At 40.7% G+C, this 23,805-nt stretch overlaps 1 protein-coding gene across 2 annotated transcripts in view; it reads right to left on the bottom strand.

Annotated features, from left to right (window-relative positions):
• SVIL (supervillin) overlaps nt 1-245 on the bottom strand; it is a 133,708-nt gene extending 133,463 nt beyond the window's left edge. The window contains exon 1 of one of the 2 annotated variants that reach the window (XM_068172657.1): nt 171-245. The gene's annotated coding sequence lies outside the window, so the exon portion shown is untranslated. The remainder of the gene's footprint in view (nt 1-170) is intronic. The other variant, XM_068172673.1, reaches the window with a different exon arrangement.
• Between the last annotated feature and the right edge of the window lie 23,560 nt (nt 246-23,805).

Genomic DNA, 23,805 nt, shown 5'->3' with positions numbered 1-23,805 from the left:
GCGGCTCGGGGGAGTTCCGCGCGGCACCTCCGCGACGGCAGGCGCTGCCCGGGAGCGCGGGGAGCCCGCGGCGCCTCCGCCACGGCGGCAGCGGCCGTGCCCGGGGGCAGCGCCCGCGCGGGCTCCCCTCCCGCGGGGAGCGGGGCGAGAGCGCGGCCGCCGCCACTCACCTCGCACCCGGCGGCTCGGGGGCAGCCGCTGCCTCCGGCGGCCTCGTCAGTCAGTCCGTCCGTCCGTCCGTCCGTCCGTCCACCCGTCTGTCCGTGCCTCCGGCCGGTCGGCGGGGCGGAGCGGGGCGGGGGGAGCGGCGCGGCCGCGGGGGGCGGCCACCTCCTGCCGGCGGGGCGGGGCCGGGCCGGGCCGGGCCGGGCCGGGCGGGGCGGGGCGGGGCGGGGCGGGGCCGGGCCGGGCCGGGCCGGGCCGGGCCGGGCCGGGCGGGGCGGGGCGGGGCGGGGCCGCCGCGGCCCGGGGGCGGCGGGACCGTTCGGGGCTCCCGAGACCGCGCAGAGGTCCCGGCCCCGCGCCGCTCGGACCGGACCGGACCGGACCGGACCGGACGGGACGGGACGCGCTCCCGCTCGCCTCCTGCGGGCTCCGCTCCGTGCCTTAAAGGAGCCGTGCCCGGCGAGGCGGGGAGCGGCATTTTTGGGTCCCTTTCACCGAGCGTGGCCAATAGAATCTTTAATTGTTCAAAGGAGAGCAGGCCCAGCGAGAGAGCTCCGGTGCGGCAAAGGGCTGGGAGGGCTCGGCGGCGTCACTCGCGCACGTTTATGGGTAGCTCCTGCATGAGCAGCGTTCCTGGGCAGTGTTTCTCTGTAGTGTACATTCAGAGATGCGCGACTATTCTCTTTATTAACTGGCACGACCTTTCCAGGCTGTCTCAGCCTGGTGGAAGAGTTTGCTTCTGCTGGGCTGCAGCAGATCCTGGAAGAGCTTAGGGAGAAGGCTGTCTAAAGGAGCAATTCCATAAATGTCCTGCTCCTTCCCTACTGCTGGGGCCACATGAGATAGAAGTTGGGAAGTCATAACCACATTTCATTTAAAGGGTGAAACTCTTCCCTCGGATGTATTTATTTAAAATCAAGGCATCATTAGGCAGGTGGAGGAAATAACATGTTACAGACTTCACCTCTGATGCAGCGAAGGTGTTTGTCCACACAATTAAAGAGAAACATAGCATTGAAACTAACTAATATTAATATGCAGTAGTTAGTACTACTAACTATATTTTTGTAGTCAGTACTACTAATAATAGTCATTGAAACTGACTAATATTCTCCAAGAAGGCAGAATCTTTTTATCTTCCTTTCACTTCAGTCTTTTACTTTAATCAAATATTTTGTAAGTGAATTACATGGATAATTCAAGACCTGCTTGATCATGTCTTGCAAAGCAACCTGCAGCCTCACCAACAACACCGACAGAAAAATAAAAAATCTAAAAATAATTTGAAGAATGTGTTAAACCTGACCACTTAGGTAGAGGATACCCAGAACCAAACACAATAACATGCTTCTGTTCCATTCGGTTGCAGAGAAGAGCTATCTTCTGTATATCTGTGTGAAGTCTGCAGAGAAGCAGGATAAAATCTTAAGGTGTGGAAACATGCTGAGATGAGGCAAACCTAAAAAATTTCCAACCGACACTCAACAAGTATTTTATGAGGCACACTAAAAAATCTCTCTGCAGCACCACAGCAGCTTTGTGCCTTAGATGAATTCAGAATGAATATTGAGGGCTTAGCTTGAAACATCACTGGCCTTTATAGCTTTGTGGCAGGGAGAATTTTCTTAATTGCAGGATAATGATGTGGTGTGGGCACATGCCTTTTGCCAAGTGGTTATGAATTACTCTGTGCAGATACATGAAATCCACATCAAATAGAAAGCAGAGACATGTCTTTCCAGTCTGAAGGAGAGAAGGAAGAAAACTACTGTGGAAAGGAGGTCAAACATAAATCATAGCAAGGTTAAAAGCCATGGATTAAAAAACTGACCTTGAAAATACGGTTTATCCTGCTGCCTTTCAAGAAAATTTGTCTTGTTGTTCAACACCCCTATTTGAAACTATCAAAGGCTTATCTTTCCTTATGAAAAAAGACACAGCACCATCTCACTAGAATTGTCAAGGTTTAGAGATGGAATTCTGATTCTGAAAAAAATGCCTTTTAACACAGGCCTGAGAGAATTGTCTGAGGGGACAAAAAAGTAATTGGAATGATAAATTTGCTTTTCTTGCAGATGACATGAGATTGTTCTTATTTGTTTTCAAATATCAGAATGGTTTCTTGATGGAACTTTTGTAACTGAAAACCTGCAACCCATTTAACCAGAACTCTGTTTTCACCAGAGCTCAGAGCTGATTTGTGTGTCTGGATTTAGCTTTAGGCACAGTCCCTGCCATCTTCTGCCAGAGATTTTTCTCCTGCAAACTTAATCCATGATCCAGATACATGATTATTTCAAATTTACATTTCAAAAGGCGTAAAAGATTGATTTTAATTCCAAGGGAGAAGAAGGAAGCACAATGATGTTGTCGAATCTTTTGTTCCCAGAAGAATCAGCAAAAAATTAACATTATTGAAGAAATATAATTTGGGTCAGACCAACCATCTTAATCCATGTCTGCTATTTTCAACTCTTTTTTAATGTGTTAGACATAAGCATGTTTGATTTATGACAAGAGTCAAAAACATCTGTACTTTGGGGCACACGCAAATACTCATTTGAACAATGGGCTCCCTGGGGAGGGATATAGAAAAGAAATGACATTTTTTTGCAAATAATTGAGTGTTTTCCACTCCATAAAGTATTTTGCTTTGTTTTGAAAAGTGCTCTGCAGAAGACACAATGACTCAATCCATTATAAAGTAGTCCAGCAACTTTCACCTTTATGTGACTGTGTGTCTGTGAGCCAGGGTAGCACTGGGGAAATGCTGATACCATTTGCTGGCCTTGGAGTGACCCACGTGAAGAGAATTGGTCATCTCAGTCCCATTGGCAGCATACAAGTATTCAAATCTTAAAAACATTTGGAACTAGCTGGCAGTCTGAGGCCTTGTCTGTACTGAGGATTAGTTCTGATTTCAGGAATTATTTTAGCTTCTGGTAAAAACCTGCTGTAGATCAAGTTGTGCAAATTCTGATCTGTGCTGCCATCTGCATCAATGAATGGCTGATGTGAGGATTAGTCCTAATTGCAGATGAGGTTGAAGGAGAGGAACCATGTTCTGAATAGTTACATATTCTGGATCAATTCTTGTGATGTGCTTCAGTAGTTTATGTGAAGTTTTTCATGAAAAAAGTGTCAAAAATATCAGAAGATCAGTATCTGTGTGGTTTTCAGTTCAAGCCTGCACTGACTGGAGATTCAGTTCTGTAACCAGATGCTGTGCTGTATGTGCATTGACATGATTAGAAACAGGCTCGAAAGTAACATTTAAAGCCACTAGTAAACTTCTCAGACCTCAGTAAGGCAGGTCTGGGAATGAATGCTTTGCCCGTTCCTTTTAAACCATGATCTTGAATCCAGACATCTCTGCACTTGAGGGCCTTTCTTGCCAAGCCTTGGAGCTGACCTCTGTGGCTGAGCACAGTCGACACACTGTGACAAAGATGTTCCTCACTGTAGAGCCCAGTGTAAACTACCAATGTCAACAAAGAGGCCAGAGCAGAGAGACAGAAATAATGTCTGCTCTTGTGAGCTTCCCACATATAGAGAAAGCAGAAAAAAAATGTTTTTAAAAGTAACAGTCCACATTTCAGCTGCTGCTCTAAATGAACATATTCAACAATGTGGCAGTCTAGTAGCTTTCTGTGCCTGTGGTAAAACTATGCCAAACTACAGTAAGAAAGCCTAGGATCTTTTAAAATAAGGTGTAAAAAACTATGTAGCAAGTGTAGAATTTTAGAAAAGAGCCAAAGCCTCTGTCCACCCTCAGAAGAGCAAAATGACAGAGCTCTGGCAACCATAGCAGCCACCACCGATTTATTTACGAGTTCCTGGAGTTGGTCCAGTGTAATTATGGGCCTGAAGACCAGATCAGATTCACTTGACATTTGAGAAAGTCTGTGGAAAAGCAGTAATAATAAACTGATAATAACCATCCATCTCATAAGCAACAAAAAATAAAGAGAAGAGAAAGGGCAGGTGGGGAGAGGGGGTGGCAACATAATCCACAAAAAATCTCCTGTTTTTCAGGAGATACTTTCAGTACAAACTTCCCTGTATTTTATAAAAGGAGATGTGGAGAATGTTGGAGTAAGTCCTGCCTTATGTCTGGGCTATTGCAATTATTGCACTGTAAAAAAATGAAAATAGGGGGTGCAAAGGAAGTTGGGATAAGTTAGGACAGCAGTTTCTACAGGTGGAGTGCATATTTTGTGGCCCATATGGCATTCATACAAGCATGCTCATCACCTAAATCATCATACCAAGAAGCTGTTGAGTTTGGAAAAAGATGTTTGAAGAAACTGTGCTGTAGCATATGATTTGTTTTAAATTTCATGCACAGAATATAAATACATTTTTTGTGCTTTACTATTCGTCTCTGATTCTGCTTGTTCATTTTACTGTATAACATGCATGAGTACCAGGGTTAAAAAAACCTTTGCATGTAAAAACATCTGAAGTCTTATATCAGGATTTATATTCCACTTTTCAGTCCTTTCTATTTGAATCACTTCATATGATTTTCAATTGAGGTTCTGTAAAACTGCTTTAAAAATGCAACGCTCTGGGTATTTTCAAAAAAGAAAAAGTATTTTTAAAGTAAGGTAAGTTGGTTAACTCTGCTGAATGAAAAAGTGCTTCTCTGGGAAGAAAGAGGGCTGACATTTAGTTTACAGTTGTCTTCAGTATTTTGTTACAGGTGATGGAATTGAATTGCAAGTTATGAATGAATGTTTAGCAAAGCAAGAGCAGTCAGTTACATTTGTGCTACGTGTAAAAGCTTTTCTTTATGTAGGTTTCAGAGTGTATCACCTACATATGCACGGGTACAAAGGACTCCACATATGTAAAAGGTTTTCCCCAGAGGAAGCACTCCAATTAGCTGCTTTCATCAAACAACAGCAACCAAATGTCAAAGTTCCCTGGCAATCAATACCAAGGCCAGTAACACGAGACAGTGTCTGAGGGAAAAGGAATCCTGGGTGAATGAATGGGGTTACTGGCCCAGAACATGCTGCCTTCAAGTGACCTGCTTTGCCATGCTCACCTAACTTCTCAGGAACTTCTGCTCACAACTGGAGTGAGGGGCTTCAGTTCTGAAGGGGAAAGAATATTGGAAAAGGGTCCCAGCTGTATTCAGAACGAATGCAGTTCTCAGATACCTGGTGCATGTACGCTTTTTCAGGTTAGCATGGGAGTCACAAGCACTGAAGTGGTTTATCCTGTTCTCCCTGGTCTGACAATGGTGCCATGTATTTCTGCTTAGGAACTATATGTACAGCTGGGTTTGGTTGGTTGGTTTGATTTTTAATTTGGCTTTTCATTTAATTTCTTTATTTGGCCTCTCTTTAACACATTAGGTTATTGAGTTATTTCTCATAGATCTTGAGGAGGTGACTTAGTCTGAGATACTGGAATAAGGTCAATAATAAAAGTTTGATTTATACTAAAAGTTTGATTTTTACAATAGGATTTTTTTTCTTACCTACCTTATATCTAGATTTTACCAGACATATTTTTTTTTACATTCTTGACAATTTTGTTGGGGATGAATTTGAGAAAGCTGACAATTGTCTGGAACAGTCTCACCAGAATAGCAACTCTGCCTGAGCCGCTGGATATCTGGAAATCCTAGACACATTCAAGTGCAATGCAGATCAACTCTACAAAGTCTGCAGTACTTCCAGTGTTAAACTTTCCTAGCATATGTTGCCCAGATGAACAGCACAACCCATACTAAACCCACATACTGTGCAAAGTCAGATTAACTGCAAAATTTATGCACTGTACCTCTGCTATTTGGACATGCCAGGCTTATGGTGATTTTCTGTTCTTAACATGCTCATAGAATTCTACGGAGTATTTATTTTATACCAATAAATTTACTTTTTATTTACTTGTTTGCATGTCTCCCCACAATGAGACACTGTTACCTGGAAAAAGAATGATTTTTGCTTGGCGTCAGTCATAAAATTCAGCAAGACTGTTATAGTTTGAGGATGCACCCAAACCACTGAACGCAGTAGAGTGTTGGAGCACAGGGTCATGCTGAATGAAGCTTTCAACTACTGGCAGCATCTGAAAAGAATCAAGAAAAAGCTGAAAGCCTCTGTACATGTCCTTCAGAAAGTGGCTGGCACTGACATACAGATTTCAGAAAAGGCAGTGGGCTTGTCTGTCACAGAGTTTTCTTCACATTATTTGGTGTAACAGTCCTCACATGGAGATCTCAGTTACAAAAATACAAAATTCTAGTGCTTCTAGAATAATATGTGGTATTTTGACTGTCATTCCTCAGCTTGGACTTCCAGTACCATCCAGCAGACTTAAAGCAGATATTAAAATGCAAAACAATTAACATGCAAAAGGAACAAAAATAGTAATTCCATAATGACAAGGAACATCACCATTAGCAATCTCATTTTGCTGTTCAGCAGAATTTAGAGAGTTACTGACATCAAATATTCATGGTCCATAGTGCTTAAAAGGAACTGGACAGCACTCAGGGGCACCCCAGTGACTGCACAAGCTGTGTGTCCTCTGCACAGACACGGTGCAGTCATTTATTTATCTGACATGTGCCTGTGGCACAATGGAGATGGTAATCTCTAATGTTAATGGCTTGGAAATATGCAAGGGACCTAAAAGCCATTCCTCACAATTCCTCAGCCTCCCAGCCTCAGCGAGCTGTGTAATTGTGGCATGAGTTTGGAGTCTGTTGTAGCTTTCTGTAATAGCACAGGCAACAAAGAGATGGAGCAAAATCCATCTGGATCCATTCATATGCAGGACTTCTCCGCATGGAAAAAACCCTGCAGCTTCCTTGGTTTAAGTCCTTGCACTTGTGTAACTGAGCTTCCCAGTTCATTGTTTTGTCCATTGCCCTTCCAACTTCTGTTTCCACAGAAGAGTTGGTGTTCTGCAAGGGTCGCACTTCTGTTTGCAACACTTCAAGGGAACATCCAATTTATAAGAAATTATGTAAATAAAAATACTAGTACTTTAAGCAGTTCACTCACAAAGTCTTAACATATATTAGCCTTTCTTGAAAGCCTTGTATGAAAGCAAGGTCTTGCAAACATCTACAACTAGAGCTGTAGCTGCTTCAGTGTACATAAACTTTGATTGCTTGTATGGGAGAGCATGAGAGCAGAGCTCCCACTGGGAGTACTTTTGCTGCAGAACTGCTTGGGTTTAGAGAAAGGATTGTTTTGCACTACTTTAGAGAGACAAGGATTTTATTTTACATAGTCAAGTCATTAAACAAGTTGTATTCAAAGGGACAACAGTATTTGGGAATGTCAGTTTAATTTTCTTAATTGCTTCAAATGGAAAAATAGAAGGAGGAGAATCAGGAACACTAAATGTTTAATGGTGATATTTTTAAGTTAAATGTTTTGACTTCTGATTTGAAAGTGTTAGGTCAATTTTATAGTTGGTTTAATTTTTAAAAGAGCTGCAAACAGTTAAATAAATTTAAGCATGAAACAAAACACCTTGTAAAAATCATAACTCTGAAAGTTTTTAAATTTTCCATTTTTTCAAAAATATTGTGGCTCACTGAATTAGAAGTCCATGACCCATTGTCTTCATGGGAGAGCTCTGGCCACTGCTCAGACATCCAGTAATCCTCTACATGTAGCTGTGTCTTCATCTCATTAGCAAGAGTCATTGTGGCTGAAGGAGATGGAAATGTATGGTCCTGAATGATCTACCAGCAATAATAAGTTTTCTGGAGCACTCTTGTGCTTGAACACAGACTTCCCATGAAGTTCCACAACTGAAAATAGTTAGAAATATGTGAAAAGCACAATCTTTTTAAATTAATCCCTCCCGAGTCTTATAGCTGCCAGTGCCATATAAACATAAAGTGTGATTAATGTTTACATTCCCAAGGAAAGCCTGAGTTTGTTGCAATATTTCACTAGGATCCTGCAGTTTAATAGTTCATTCATTATTTATTTTCCATCTTAAAGTCATGTGTCAGCAACATCTATGAGGGCCACAAAAAATCCCCAGAAACAATGGAGACACTTCTTATGGGCAATGCACATCAGAGGGTAAAAGACTGTAGGGGTGGAAACTGGAGCTCAGAGTGACTTCTGTCTACAAGAATGAAAATATTTGCAATCACAATTGTAGTGTTTGTCTCAGAAAAGCTACATGGGACCTATCCTCCCCCAGGCTACATCTCATCTGTGAAATAAAGATCTCACTTTTGGCTTGCCTGAAGCAATTTTCAGAGAAATAAAATAAGGTTATTTGAATAGGAAAGCCCTAATTTAAACAAGTAACACTCTGTACAACTCAGAGCTTTTTCAGCAAACTGAATTCATGAAGGAACAAAAAGCTAAACAGAGATGTTTTGTCTCGTAATGAAATGCCCCAACCTCTTCTAGGCCTAAATAAAACTTTCAAGGCAGGAATTTTATAGGAAGACAGATTTTATGAGGGATATTCCTGTTTACTACCGAGTGATATAGAGAGTACTTTGGTGACCTAGCTGTTTGTTACTGCACGATTGTATTGTGATATTTCAAAATCATCATCAATGCCACTGTGTTGAGGGATGTAAATATTGTCCTCAGTATAAAGTAATTTTTCTAATGCTCTTCTATATTCACTGGTTGTCTACAACATGACTCAGGCAGCAAGATTAAATGGAAAACAGCGTGGGCCATCAGCTACAACTATCAGCCACAGAAATGGAGGATAATGTGTCTTTCAGCTGAAAAGTCAGTCTCTGGTTGTACACAGTTTGTGTGAGAACCACTGCACACATCTCCAAAGCAATCCAGAATATTGTCACTATATTGTAGGCAGTAAGGCAAAAGGTAGAAAAAGTGTTCTAAAAGATTTGCTTGTAAGTTCATTTGCAGTGCTGACAATTTCACACACTTTTCCTCCAGCCCTGGAGATACGTTTGCCAAAGATCTGTGTCTGGTAATAAGCAAAAGCAAAATGGGAAAACATAATCCCAGCAGTAACACTGTGTCAAGGAGTAATTTCCATAATGACGATAATTTTGTAAAGATAGAAATTACTTAGCCATAAAATATATACTCCAAACTAAAAGTTAAAATACCTCAAATCAAAGACAAATTATTTTCTGCCTTCTATTTAATTAATTAATTTGTTTATTTATTTATATCCTGGTTGAACATATTTGAGAAATATTTGCAATATTTGAGAACCCTTAAAGAATACAGTAGTAATACTCAGAATTAAATAGTTGTGGTGGAAGATTTTAAGTTAAACTGACGTGATTTGCCAGTTTTATGCTGAGCTCACAAGCTGTGATTGATAGAGGTTTGTAGCAAGACACTTAGTTGCTTTAAGCTCTGGAATTGATTCTCATTTTCTTCAGGTATTTGAGGTTCTACGTGCTGTAATAGCTGGGGGATGGGTAAAAATATTAAAAAAATTAAAAGGCTGGAATACAACATGATCTGGCAACAAACCTCTCTTCATTGATACACTCTAAAGTCTGGGTACTGAAGTTGGAGATGAGCAAGGGAGCGCCTTGGGAAAAGGTGGGGAAAATTCGTGGACACCAGTTGCATTAACTCTGAACCCCATCATGTTGCTGTGACTGTGTGGAAGAGCAAGAACAGAACCAGCCACACAGGAGGTTTTTAAAAGCTCAGCAGGCTTAATGTCATGGGAAGGTCATAAGCATTGAGCTGCCAAGCTGCACTCTGAGACCTTTCTCCTGCTGTGAACTAATGGCTACATAAGGTACAAGGCAGTGGAAAATCAGGTTCTAAAGCTACCCCTCATTAACTGCAAAATGTTTGCATTTTAGCCAATTAAAGTGTCTCAGTGTGTTCAAATAATCTGTAAATCCATGATCTTGAAGCCTGTCCAAAACCAATAAGGAAAGCCAGTACGTGCCACAAAGACATCACAAGTCAAGGAACTTTAAATGCGCTGCACAGGTCTATATAATGAACACATTTGGGTGGGATTGCTTGTAGATTCACAGATTTGGCCTGGCTTGAGCAGACTTAGCTCACTGTTTTGGAAACTGCATCCTCCTATAATAGGGTGGGATCTTCTTCCTGTGCTTCTCTGGGTTTCTGTGTCAGGTAGCTTTACACCCAGGTCCAATTCCTTATATTCTTCTTAATCATTCTCTCTAAAGCAGATGACCTTCCCCAGTCTGACATGAGTATTTCATTACTACACAAGTGAGCCGTGAAAAAGCCATAAAAATGTTGTATTTTATGCTAGAAGCCACAACAAAAATAATAATATTACTCTTCCTTGACAATGCTTGCACCTATGAATGGATGGAATTTATGGTGTTTCACAAACAGATCAAATCAAATCAAATCAAATCAAATCAAATCTAGAAGCATAAGTGCAGAAAACTGAGATAACTTAGGAGAGACTGAGTTACCATAATGAGAGTACTTCTGCAAGGCTACCAAGTTATTTTTCCCAGTGGAAATAATGCCAATAAATATGGAAGGGTGGGAGAAAAGTGTGAGATAAATGAAATAAACTTCTCATTGATGGGGGCAATGAGTCAGCACTTTTGTTCTTCAGATGTCCACTGCTGTCCTATCTTCTGCTCCTTTGTGACCACTGGGACCTGAGTGGAAACGAGCAGTTGTGAAAGTTGGAGGAGAACTGAAGCTCTGTTTCCACTCTTGTAAGGACTTTTAATGCTGCAGAAAAAGAGCACAAAGTGGCAAAGGAGCAGCCTGCTGCCAACAGCATCTGAGATGTTCTGGTTGGTGCCAAGAAGGTGATTCCAGGGCAAACTTATTTCCAGTCCCATTGAGACAGAGATCATCAGGTGAGTGTGCTGCTACCTTACATGTAAAGGATGCCAAGCACAAGATGTGGAGAACACTTATATAACATTTGTGGTACTTCTTAGTAAAATTTATTTGAAAACAAAAACAAAAGAATACTTTGAAGCAGTTTTCCAGTCTATTCCTAGTGCTGGGAAAATATTTTCTAAATGTTCTCCATTTTGCTGAATCAAATGCTGAATCATCAGTGGGAATATGTCAAGGTGGAAATTTCATATTGGAAATATTCATACTCAGTAAAAGGAAATTTGGTGAAGGCTTATTGCAAATGTCTTAGAAAAATATTTTTTTATTTATTCTTCTTTCAGAAGGGCTTTTATTATTTAAAAAAGCAAGCAAATAAACAAAAAACTAAATTGATATTTTATTGAATTTTAACAAAGTTATATATTTCCATTGATATGACTTTTTTTGAACATATTCTTTTATAGAAATTTACGAATTCTCTGATCTTTTTCTTAGTCCAAACCTGGATACGTTTCAAAATGTCAGAATTTCCTGTGAAACAGAAGTTCCAGTTCTGCTATAATCTTGTCTGTGGAGCCTTTAGACTGAGAAATAGTGGTTAATTACCTTAACCCAAATAAATTCAAACTTGCAGGAAAGAAATAAACGGGGAAAAAAAAAGTTGTGAGAAGAAATAACTTGGGCAGAATTTTATGATGAGCATGTCCTGAGTAACTCAAGCATACATGCAATAGTCCCTGTGACAGAAGTAGTTCTTAGAAACAAGAGCTTTCCAACAATAAACCTGTGTCTGCCCTCAGACACTGTTGTGTCAAGGAGACATCACTGGTATGGTATGAGCCACTCTTCTGGTCACTTTTTTCCTCAGGCTGGAATGAGAAGATGGATTTTGTTTAAATCTGTGGCAAAAATAATCACTCATAAAATAACGGAATCCGAATGTAACCATTTGGGGCCTTTTAAAGCTGCCTTGCTTTGCTTAGCTGTGCTAGTTCAACTGCTCCTTACTGGCATACTTAAATATTAATCTACAAGCTTGGAAATCCATTCTCTCTCTGAACAATTTTTTCACATAAAGCCTGAGACTTTTATTTTTCCAGTAAATTTAACTAGTGATTTCTTGCTCTCTTATATCTCTTTTCAGAAGATTAAAAGACAGAATATCTAAGGAGGATACAACATCATAAGGCATTCACCTTACTGATCCTGCCTAGGAAGAGTATTGGTATTTCAAGCCATCTGACCAAATCACTTCTCATTTCTAAAAATGCATTGATCAGATTTTATGCTGTAAAATGGACAAAAGGGAAGAGATTTGTGGGTAATACTAAATACAGCTTGGTGACTTCTGTTACACCAAAGACCAGAGAGAAAACTGCAAAGATTAGGAGGAAGGTTCTGTGCTACTGTAGCTTTTTTTTTTTTTTTCAATGTCAAAAAGGAACCAAAATAAAGTTCTTGACTTTGTTTCTTCCAAGAATATGTAAATCTGGATGCATGAAAAAGTAACATACTATCTACATAAAGTATTTCCATTTCCTGGCTCCACCCATCTGAATTTACTGGATTTTGGCCAAACAGTTGTAACTGCCAAATTTTTCTCTAACAGAAAATCCATCTGAGCAGAATTTAATATTGGCAGAGGATGTTTGGAGACATGTGTGAAAAATTACGGACCCTTTAAGGGAAGAAGTCACCCAATTAAAAATGTGCAGAAAATAATCTATCATACATTCCCATCAAATCCCTTTTGATATCAAGTACCAAAATAATGACTGGATCAGATCCCAGTTGAGTCTAGAGCTGGCTGAACTGTTTGTTATGGATTTACCATTATTTTTGGAAAGGGAAAAAAATGTGAATTGAGCTTTTAAATGTTTTAGTGTTGCTTTTCACCTACTTTCTTTATGGAATACCTTGCACAAATAATTTTCAGTCCTTTGGCTCTTTGAAGCAGTTTCCTTTGAGCATTTCCACACATTTATCTGTGTTGTGTATTTGTACTCTCAACTATTGTTTTTCCTTGACTGGATGACTCTTAAATTTAAAATAGAATCATAAATCAGGGGATAAAAATACCAAACTTTACTATATTCTGCTTGTAGAGGATAATTACTTTTCTAAAATATATTAAAGTATAACCACAAGCATTTGGAGGAAATGCTAAATAAGGCAACAGATTAATATTACTACAAATTAACAGAACACATTCTTCAGCTTATTAGCAACTCTATTTGCTACTTAGGAAGTTTTTTTTGTCTTACTCTGTAAATACTGACTCCACTCCACACAATAGATGCGATACTGGAATTGTAGAGCAAAAGTCAGTGCAGTGATTTTTTTTCTGTTTTGCAGATAAACAGAAAAGCTGCAAAATAATTCTTTGAAGTTCTTTTCCCCTGTTTCATTTTGCAATTATCATCAAAATACTTTCTTGTTTAAATAGCACCTTTTTTAAAGAGAAAAAAAAATGGTCAAAATAATCTCCTTATTTCCAAATTCAGTATTTCATTTTCAGCATTCTTGAACAGAAACCTTTGTGTGGCATCTATTTGACCTGCTGTAAGCATCACCACCCTAAACACATACATATCTCTGAATAAAGTGATTTGACATCCATACATGTCTCTTTCTTCAAAATTTCTGTAAGAATGGAATTTGACAAAATGCTTAACTCAGATTTGGCTACAGGCAATTATTTTCCCCCCCAAAAAACCCTCATCCAATCCTCCCAAACCTGTTTTTTGGAGTAAGCTTGGAATTACTTCATATATTGAACTCTTAAATTCATGATTACTTGACAGTTCAACCTGAATTATTCCACATATTTGGTCCAACCCCACTTCTGAAGCATGCCCTAGAGAGAGAAATGATCATATAGCACTCAATTCTCCATGTCCGTAAAGATTTGAATTCTATTTCTTCATCCCAAATTATGACTGCTTTATCATAGCTTCAGGGAATGTTACAGTTACCCTTTGCTCTGCTAACCAGGAAGAATGTGCCTATTATTCCCCACATTTCTTTTGTGAAGCTATTCCCTGTTTCTGGGTGGATGCAGGAAAAGTGTCCACCTCACCAGATGTATCACTGGAAGTCTGAACAAAAACAGCCCAATGAGTTTCCAGCCTTGTAGCTTCTGTGATTGATTAAATACAGATCTGTGCATTCCAGAATGGAAAACAAACAAAAACACATCCTTCAAGAGCATCTTCTCGAACCCATGTGATACAGAGCTGAGAAATGATTCTTCCATATGGTAATGAGAAATTTGCAAAGATCTTGGCTTCATTAGGAAGCTGCTGGACCCCACAAGCCTCAGGCACAGTCTGTGACACATGGCAATCCAGATACAACCAGTAAAGATAAAAGGACTTTATAATAAGTATATTTTCTGTAGTTTATATTCCTATATTGGCAGAACTAACTACTTCTTGAAACAATTAAAAAATATTTTTTTCCTTGCACAATTTGTGGTATACCTGTCCCCTTGTGTCTGATTTGGTAACTAGTTGCCATACTTCTCACAGAATCAAAGCACAATTTCGGTTGGAAAGAGCTCCTGGAAGTCATCTGGTCTGATCCCCTGCTTAAAACAGGACTAGCTTCAGTATTCAATCAGGTTGCTCAGGGTCTCATCCAGTTGAGATTTGAGTATCTGCAAGGATCAAATCTCTGCAAGCTCTTTGTACAGCTTGTTCTGGTGTTTGGCTGCCCTCAAGGAATATTTTCCTAATCGGAATTTTCTTCTTGCAGTTTGTCTCTGTTGCCTCTTTGACTGGTGACCTCTAAGATAAGTATGTCTTATCTTCTGTATTAAACCACCCAATCTCTAGCTAGGACAGAAATTAGATCCCCACTTCCAGCCTTCGTTTCTCAAGGCTGAACAAACTCAATTGCCTCAGCCTCTGCTTTAAGCCACGTGCTCCCGCCTCCCAACCATTGTAGACATCTATGAACAGATGTTATATTTTTCACATTTTCTGCAGTCTCTTAGTGTTACCACTTTAAAAAAATCCCAAACCATTGAAATTAAAATACATTTTTATTTGTGTAAATTCCAATGCATTTGCAGTAATCTGATCATCCCCAAAAGGGAACTGCTTGAAAAATGTAACCAGTTTTTCTAGTCATCTAGACTGGTCTATGGAAAAGTGACTTACTCCAATGAGGCAGCCAAATTTAACAAGGATAAGAACCAGATTTAGTAACCATATCAAAAGCAGACATGCTTTCAAGAGACTTAAGACTCCTATTTGATCCAGATACCAGCCCAGGCATCAGCACAAGCAACTTCCTAACTCCTGTTTTAAAGGTGGATGGAGAATGTATTTCTGTTCTAAAACAGTTCAAAATCAAATAGTAGGAATGAGTGTGTACATAGGGTTAATAATTACATATACATTTCTGAATACGAAGCCATGCAATGAGGGAAGGGCAATGGCAGCATGAACAAAATTAGGGCACCAAACCTCTTTTTGCCAGAAACTACAAAGAGTTAACACAGAGTATAAAAGACTCGACTGCAATTAAAATACTGATTCCTCTTAGATTTCAGTAGAATGGCACCAAGGCAGACTGGCAGATTTTTCTCCATAAAGGATTCTTAACTGTACATTCAAACCAAAGGAGGATATTGGCTGAGCCTGATCCTACTTCTATGATCATATTTAAAACGCCAGAGCAGAATCTGGCACCAGGCTTTATCCATCCCCACTCTTGCACGGGAAAACCACAGATTTGGTGTCAATCAAACATCAAGAGAGCTCTGAACTGAAGTGAGGAGTGAGCACTGTCCCGAGAGCTGGGGTCACGGCGTGCTGTCCCACCAGTCCTGCAAATAGGTCAGCAGCCAGTTCTTGCTCCTGCCTGGCTGGGAGCGCAGGCTGCCAGCGGGGAGCGAGTCAGCTGAGCCTTGACAAGCTTGCGGCCAGTGCTGAGTGCTGGCTTCCTTCTCCAAATGCTTCACCCCCTCCCTGCAGCGTGGACAAAGCTAACCATGCTTTCCGAGGGTCCCGGGATGGATGCTTGTTTTTGAGGGACAACTGGGAACCGACAGACTCAGCTTTCTGCTGGTGTCTCTTGTGCTCCTGGCAGGGAGGGCTGAGCAAATTCCCTGACCCCGAAAATTTCAGCCATGTGCCGAGGCTGACCTGGTGCCAACACTCCTCCTGTAGCTGATATGTTTTTATTTTATCCTCGTAATCAGTGACACCACCAACATCAGCTGCAGGGGAGAAGGGAATCTCTGCCAGGTATAGGGTTGTTTTTCACAAGTAGCAGGATTTGAATTGTTGATTTAAGGAAGTGGTGTTGATTAGTTGTGTCACAACCCTGCCCATTTGGGGACCAGTGGAAGTCCTTTCCCATCCATTTAGACCAGATGTAACTACTGGGACAATGGGCACAAAGAGGAAGTCAACATTGAGCTGGCTTAGTAGTGGTTTAATCTGACTACATTTCTAGGTTTTCTGGATTTATGCCCTGAAAGAAAACCAAATATATAATATAAATTACTAAGAAAAACACTATACTACTATCAAAGAATATATTATATAACTATAATAATATAATTTATTTTATACTTTAGAACCAATATATGTAGCTCGCTGGGCTGCTAATGCCCCAAACCTTTTCCCAGGTGCCCTGTACAAAGGCAGGACTTCTCTCCTGCTCTGGTGAGTGTGCAGCAAGTGCAGTTATGGTTAATATCTGCCCTGCTACGTATGGATTATGCTATTGAAGTGCATTTATGCAAGATGTCCATTATGTCCCAAGCATTTCATATTTGCATGACCGAAGCCAAGAAAAAGACAAAGCAGTGCAGCTCCACCTGTTTAGTTTATTTGGAAAAAAAGCCTCAAGTCTCTTTCTGCAGGATTCTATTAGTTCCTTGCTGTCAAGATGGTAACATTGCTCCCTCTCTCTTTCTTTCTTTCTTTCTTTCTTTCTTTCTTTCTTTCTTTCTTTCTTTCTTTCTTTCTTTCTTTCTTTCTTTCTTTCTTTCTTTCTCTCTTTCTCTCTTTCTCTCTTTCTCTCTTTCTCTCTCTTTCTCTCCTCTTTTCTCCTCTCCCTTCTCTCTTTCTCTCTTTCTCTCTTTCTTTCCTCTTTCCCTCTCTTTCTCTCTCTCTTTCTCTCTCTCTTTCTCTTCTTTCTCTCTTTCTCTCTCTTTCTCTCTTTCTTTTCTTCTCTTTCTTCTCTTTCTTCTCTTTCTTCTTCTCTTTTCTTTCTTTCTTTCTCTTCTTCTTTCTCCTCTTTCTCTCTTTCTCTCTTTCTTTCTTTCTTTTCTTTCTTTCTCTCTTTTCTTTCTCTCTTTCTCCTCTTTCTCTCTTTCTCTCTCATTCTCTCTTTCTCTCTCTCTTCTCTCTTTCCTCTCTCTTTTTCTTTTTCTTTCCTTTCTTTCCTTTCTTTCTCTCTTCTTTCTTCTTTCTGTATCTCTCTCTCTTCTCCTATACTTCCTTCTTTCCCTTTCCTTCTTTCCCGCTCTCCTTTCTTTCTCCCTCCTGTTAGCCTTGTCTGCCTGTTTTGTTTTAAAAAAAGAATTTATGCAGAAGTTTCCAAATGATAATTATCTGGGGAAATACTTGTGTTCTCTGGAAGCCAGTATCGTTAAATACCTGTGGATTTACTTCAAAGGAGAGGAAAGTTAAAATACAGAAAGACTGGCAAATTAGCTCATTTCTAATTTTCCTCTGCCTATTTTAGATTTGTAGCTACAGACAGACATTAATGTAGGACAAACTTTGGCTTAAGGAGACACCATTATTTCTATGAGACAAGGGTCAGAAACAAGCTCTGGAAACCATTTGTCAATAAAACCCTGATAAAACTAGGAAACTATTCATGTGGTTTGTATTCCCACTACGTTTTGTAAAGCACTATTTATCATGGTGACAGCCACCAAATAAATTCTACAATTATAAAGGGACACTGCTAAACAGTTTTGACACTGCGCTGTTGAGTTGGAACATCAAGCACTCAGCTGAGCCATGTTCTGGGAAGACACTAGAAATATCTCATTACTACTTTGTGAGGGGCAGCATATGGACTCATGTAAATGAACTTTACTACACAAAAGTGAGGTACAGAGCAAAGTAACCAATGATGCTTGCCACCTGTTCAGCAGGAAAGGATACCTTGAAATTAAAGGAAAGTGGGAAAAGGAGCCAGATGAAAAGGATACTTTCCCTGAAGATGGTTTGCAGTGGGTCCTTGTCCCTGGAGAACGATAGATACATCTTACCCAGGCAGTGACCCTGCACATAAACAACAGTTGCAATGTTGCCACCATGTATGCAACTCCTGATAAGTTTGAAATATTAAACAGTTGGTCATGGGAAGAAGAGCGCCAACAGCACTTGAGCTCAAAGCGAGGGCTTTGAGACAGGAGGGCCTTATCTGGGGCCTGAAAAGGTGACAGCAAGTCTTGAGATGAGTGGTTAATGGACTGAGAGAGAAGAAGACTGGCCCTCTGGTTCTCTCTGGCTTTCTCCTTGTTGAAAAGCTTTAGGGAAACTCAGGCTGTCTTGGCTTTTGGGTTAGAGAAAGGCCTGGTTTCTCTGCCCAAAGATCATGAGTTTTCCTGACTTTCTACAAGAATTTTCACCAAAAGAATCTGTGCCAGCTGCCATAGCACTTTAGTGCTAGTCTGTTCAAGGCTCTGCAGAGGCAAGCTGCACAGTTCCCTGGTTGATTCTATTCCCAGACCAGGAGAGGAGCCAGCACAGACCCTTTCTAACAACTGTGCAAAGAAAGAAACTGGAAAGGCTGGTATCCAACATTGTTTTAAGTAATGAACTCCAAGAAGAAAGGGAAGCCATCAGTTTCCTGCTCTGTTGTTGTTGGATGAGTGGGCTCAGCTTTTCCTCTTGCTCATCTTGTGCTCCTTTGTTTTCCCTCTTCCTACATCTCAGAGTCCTGAGTGCACCAATAGGCTTGAATCGACTCCACCTTTCCCATTATTCCAACAGTCCCTCTTGTCTCCTATTTCAATAATATTTTCCCCATGACATCCCCTGAAACCAGGTTTATGTAATATAAGTACAGTAAATGAGTCAGAAAGAAATGGAGCTAACAAGCCATGCATCTATCATCACCCCCTCTCTTGATTTGTCTCTGGTATTATATCCCACAAACTTGACCATTGTTTGCTCTTTCAACTTGCAAGTTATTAAGGCCAGGAACTCTATCTCTGCATGCATTTGGACAGCACACCATTCAGCAGGGACCTAATTTCTGCTTGGGGCATTGCTATTATATTAATTACAGTAACTGAGAGTCTCAGGTGTGCTCTGGCTGGAGTTGAACCAAAAGAAAAATCAAGACTCTGGACTATAAGAAATGTAGAAGCTTACTCAGCCCTGACAATGGAGTTTCTCATTTTTGCCAGACTTGGAATAGCCATTGGTGTTATTTTCCTGAAACAGTACAGCGGATTCCCTGTAGGAAACTCTAGGGGTTCTAGCCCAAGGTTTTCCTTAGGGAGTTGGATACAGAGCTGAGGAATGCCCTAGGGACACCTCCTTAGATCCCTCCTGGTATACCTGGATGAAAGCCATCTGCTAAGAATTCCCTAAAACCACATCCTAGTTGACCCACCTGCAGTCACAGTCAGAGTTTTGTTCTGTCCAGAGCTTCACCCTCCAGGTCACCTTGTCAAGCCCATTTAGTGCCCAGTTATCTTCTGCAGAGAGCTTTTAACTCCAAATAGGGGTCTAGTTATTCCTTTGTATTGTCACTACACATCCAGATATGACTGGAATTAAGAGCCTTGCCTCCAAGGCAGTTAGATAGTCTGCTATCAGCTTTTAGAAAAATAAATTATATTGTCCATACATCTGCATGTATTTTGTCAGGAGTGGTGCATTTATTGCTCTGCTAGGCAGTAATCTCAAGCCTGCACCTTGTAGACTGAGATATATTAGTGCCACTTACCTTTATACACAGGCATCAGTCACCTGTGTCCACGTGTATGGCAGCGCTGCCCAAGCAGCCAGTGACAGCTCCTTTCAGTGTAGTGACAGGGAAGCACTTTAAGATTTGATTAAAGCTCACAATCACTGGCTTCCCTTGGTTTCCAGTTTCAAGACTGGAGCTGTCGAGCTGTTTTGACACAGCAGAATGTATCAAGGCAGAGAGCTAAGATGATGAGAATACACGAACAGTTAGCAGGTTCATTAACTCACTTTCTGGAAATCTGGAAATAGGGCTATGGACTAACCTTGGATTCAGGAGACCTGGCTTATTCCCATCTCTCTGCTGCTAACCCAGTTCAGCAGCCTGGACAAGAGGTTTCACTTCTCTGTTTTATCTCCCACTATGTTTGTTCTGTAGATAAGCAGGCCTGGTTACTCAACCTCCATTGAATTCCTTTTTCAAATATGAAAACACATTCACAGAGAACTTGTAAAGAGGTCTGTAAAGCTTGAATGGAAATGTCATCCCCACACTTACCAGCCTAACTCAGAGGAGAACTGTTCCCTAAATGACTTCACAAAGCAACATGGCAAATCAAGTCAGACAATACAAAGATGAAGATTTTAGTTTCTGGATGTGTTCTCAGAAGATCAGATCCTTTTCCTAATTCTGCTTTTGTAGCTGGAATTGGCCCGAGGAAAACTGACAGCTTGAGAACCAGAGGTGGGAGGAAAAAGGGGATCTTGCTGGCACTGTGAACAGGGTCAGCACTCAGTTTGAGTAGGACCTGCTTTGACCTTTTCTGTCTCTCTTTTGGAAAAGACAGTTGGGTAGAGGGAAGCAGCTTTGTATAACTTCTGAGAGATTTCTTAATGTCTTATTGAGGGATTTCTCAAAAAATTGAAAATGTCACAAAACTAAGCTAACATGGGAAACTCTTGCACCTTAATCACACTGTATTTTCCAAATTTGTTTAATGATTCATCCTATTTAGTTTCTCCTTTGACAGTGGTTAATGGCAGATATTTCAGAAAAACATGCAAGTAACTTTATAAGTAGATAGTCAAAGCTTAGGCTGCCCAAGTTTCTTCCTAAAGCCAGGTAGCTGACTGATGGCCTGGTCCAAGAAGGTTTGTTTCCCCTCAGTAGTGTTTCAAAAAAGGTGCAATGATACACTGATTTCATAGATTGCCTAATCACCCACTGAATTATTTGTTATTCCAAAGTACAAGTAATTAGAAACAGAGCAGGAAGGAATGTTTTGAACTGCCTTTGTTTCTAACCTACTCAGATGAACCAAAGCACTGGACAATTATTTTAAGTGTCCTTCAGAGGGAGTAGTAAGAAAGAGTGATTCTTGAAAGTAGTTTCAGTTGCATACATTTGGGGGGGCCATGCCTCTATTCTCTATGTGCTCCCCCCTAAAAAAAAGAAAAAAAAAGGAGTAGTCAGAAGCAGGTTTGGGTAGTTTTCATAGTTTTTTAGAGTCTGGGCTCAGTCGAGTACCTGAAAGCTAATGTTTGTTTGGCATTTACATATACCCCATATTTCACCAGATGAAGAACCAGTAAAACACTCTCTCACATAACAATTTTCAACTCTCTGACTTCTGGCAGTGGCCAGAAACCCTGCAAAGTGAGCTTTTTCTTGTGATATTTCTGCTTTTTTGGTCCTCATCCCAGAAGGAAATAATAAGAAGCATAATAAAAATCTCAAAACTTACTCATGGGAGCATTTCAGGTGCATTTCAGTTACAGTCTGCCTCCAAAGCAGGGTTCTTCTCTAGAAACATCCTTAGCTGATGACACTGACAGCCCATGGAATGGGGTAGCTCTCTGCAGATAGTTGCTTCAGCTGCTTGTGGCTGACTGGAGTGTCTCTATGATGAAAGAGAAACATTCCATTTTAAACATTTTTGCTGTAACTATTAGAGTTTTTTTTCTCATTCACAGTTTGCATCTATCTTAAAACAGATATTAGCCATAATTGTGTGCTCTCCTATTTACCTCTTTCAACCAATATATAAAAGCCCATTCCCATCTTCTCAATCCTTCTAAAAATTCCGCAATAATAATGTCCAACCTTCTGATGTTACTGTAGCATTGAAAGGATCATCTATGAAGCCATGAAGCCAGAAATACCTACTGGTCAGTGGCAACATCATAACTGGTTGGTCACCCTTACCTGTGTGTGTGCTCTGGAGAGAACAGCTTGTCTCCAGTGAAGCTTTCTAAAGCCTACTTCTTCTCAGCTTTTCAAGGCATTTTCTATGCTTTGATGCTGTGGCAATGCCCCATTTGTCTTGTGTAAGTGCACTGTAACCTCACTGTAGTGACCTTTATGTAAGTTATTTCATGAAGTACCCTTGGAGACCTAGTTGTCAAATTATTTGGATCTCACTAGTGCAGAGACAAACATAGCCCAGATAGGCTGAAAACTGAGCTAAAAGGATTAGCAAAAGTGATTCATAGGCACCTTTCTGCCCCTGCCCATTAGCCTGTGCAGAAGCTGCTGTTGGCCCAGAGGCACAGTATCATAGGCATTTAAGATTCAGTGCCTTTGTAAGAAATGAAGAAAATGAAGAAATTTTGGGAGAACACTAGGATATTTAATAGAGTCAGATCAATAATTGATTCTAAAAGTGAGTTTAAATTCATTTGTGGTGGAAGTTCACATCTTGAAAAGCTGCATCTGTCTACTCATAGGAGATCTCCCACTGCTAGATAATTTCTTTGTGTAAAGGAGATTTTTCCACATCTACTAATTCACCAGCCACACTGGGACTCAAAAAGAGTGGCAAATTACAAGCAAGGTGGCAGGGGTTTTGTTTCTACTCCAAATTCTGGTCAACTGTCTCAAGTTTCTCCTGCATTAAATATTTTGGAGCCTCAGACACCAGCTGGGAGTTGGGCAGAAGAAAAAAGCAGACACACAAAAGTTAATGAGATGCTGAGCTAAGAAGCTGATGTTCCCTGCCTAGGTAAGGGAAAGAGACCAACTCTTGCCATCACCCAGGGATTTTTTAGTGTAATACAGCCTTTGGAATTTATAATTCAGACAGCTTGGGATAATGTTGTTCTGTCTTTTGCTATAACGATCTCCCAGCATGATAGAGTTACAAAAAGGGCAGTACATAATGTCGTTCACATTCATGTTTTCCAGGCCAGTTAAACAGGCTTTCATTTGTTTTAGAAGGAATCTATTCAAACTTTGGCAGAGCAAGTCAATAATTGTGAGTTTCCTTTCTTCCTCCCATTTGGAATGCAGTCTGGATCACGCACAGAGATGATGCAGGGGGAGGAGAAAAAGAGACCTCCAAGAACTGAGATGCCTTCCACCATTCAATGAAGCAAAATTATCCCATTTCATGCACTGCTCTCCACAGCAAGTGTATTAATGCAGCACTTCACCCTGTAACAAGAAAACAGAGAGGCCATTGCTCACCCTGCTGCAGTCCCAGCTCTGGCCCTTCTCTGAGCTGTTTTTTATCCACCCTCTCCAGACAGATGCTCAGGCTGTGGCCCCTGGAGCCATCTGTTCCAAGGCCTGATCCAGATTTCTGGCCCTACTCTGCCTCCTGCTTCTGACATCTGCTCTATCTCCAGCATGTTCTGGGTGTCACTGCCACTCAGCTGTGCCTTTCACAAGACACTGGTTTGTTCTGCACTTGCACCAGCAGCTCACTGGACCTCTGCCCCATTAGCAGCCACCAGTTTTTAGTACTGTATGACTGAAATGAGATGAATCCTGAAGAAATTAGGCAGATTGCATGCAAAACAGTGTCTACATTTATATACACTTGTCAAGTGGCCTCCAGCTGCTAGGTGGTAAATGGAGATGGAGGATACAACCCTGGGAGTGCAGACTCAAGGAAATATGGAAAATTGTTGTGGAAATTTCAAAAGGCAGCTTCTGCTTCCCAGACTCT

Source organism: Anomalospiza imberbis, chromosome 1 (genome assembly GCF_031753505.1).
Source record: "Anomalospiza imberbis isolate Cuckoo-Finch-1a 21T00152 chromosome 1, ASM3175350v1, whole genome shotgun sequence".
Classification (NCBI taxonomy): Eukaryota; Metazoa; Chordata; class Aves; order Passeriformes; family Viduidae; genus Anomalospiza; species Anomalospiza imberbis.
The sequence above is the reverse complement of the archived record's forward strand: the minus strand, read 5'-3'. Positions and strand labels throughout refer to the sequence as shown.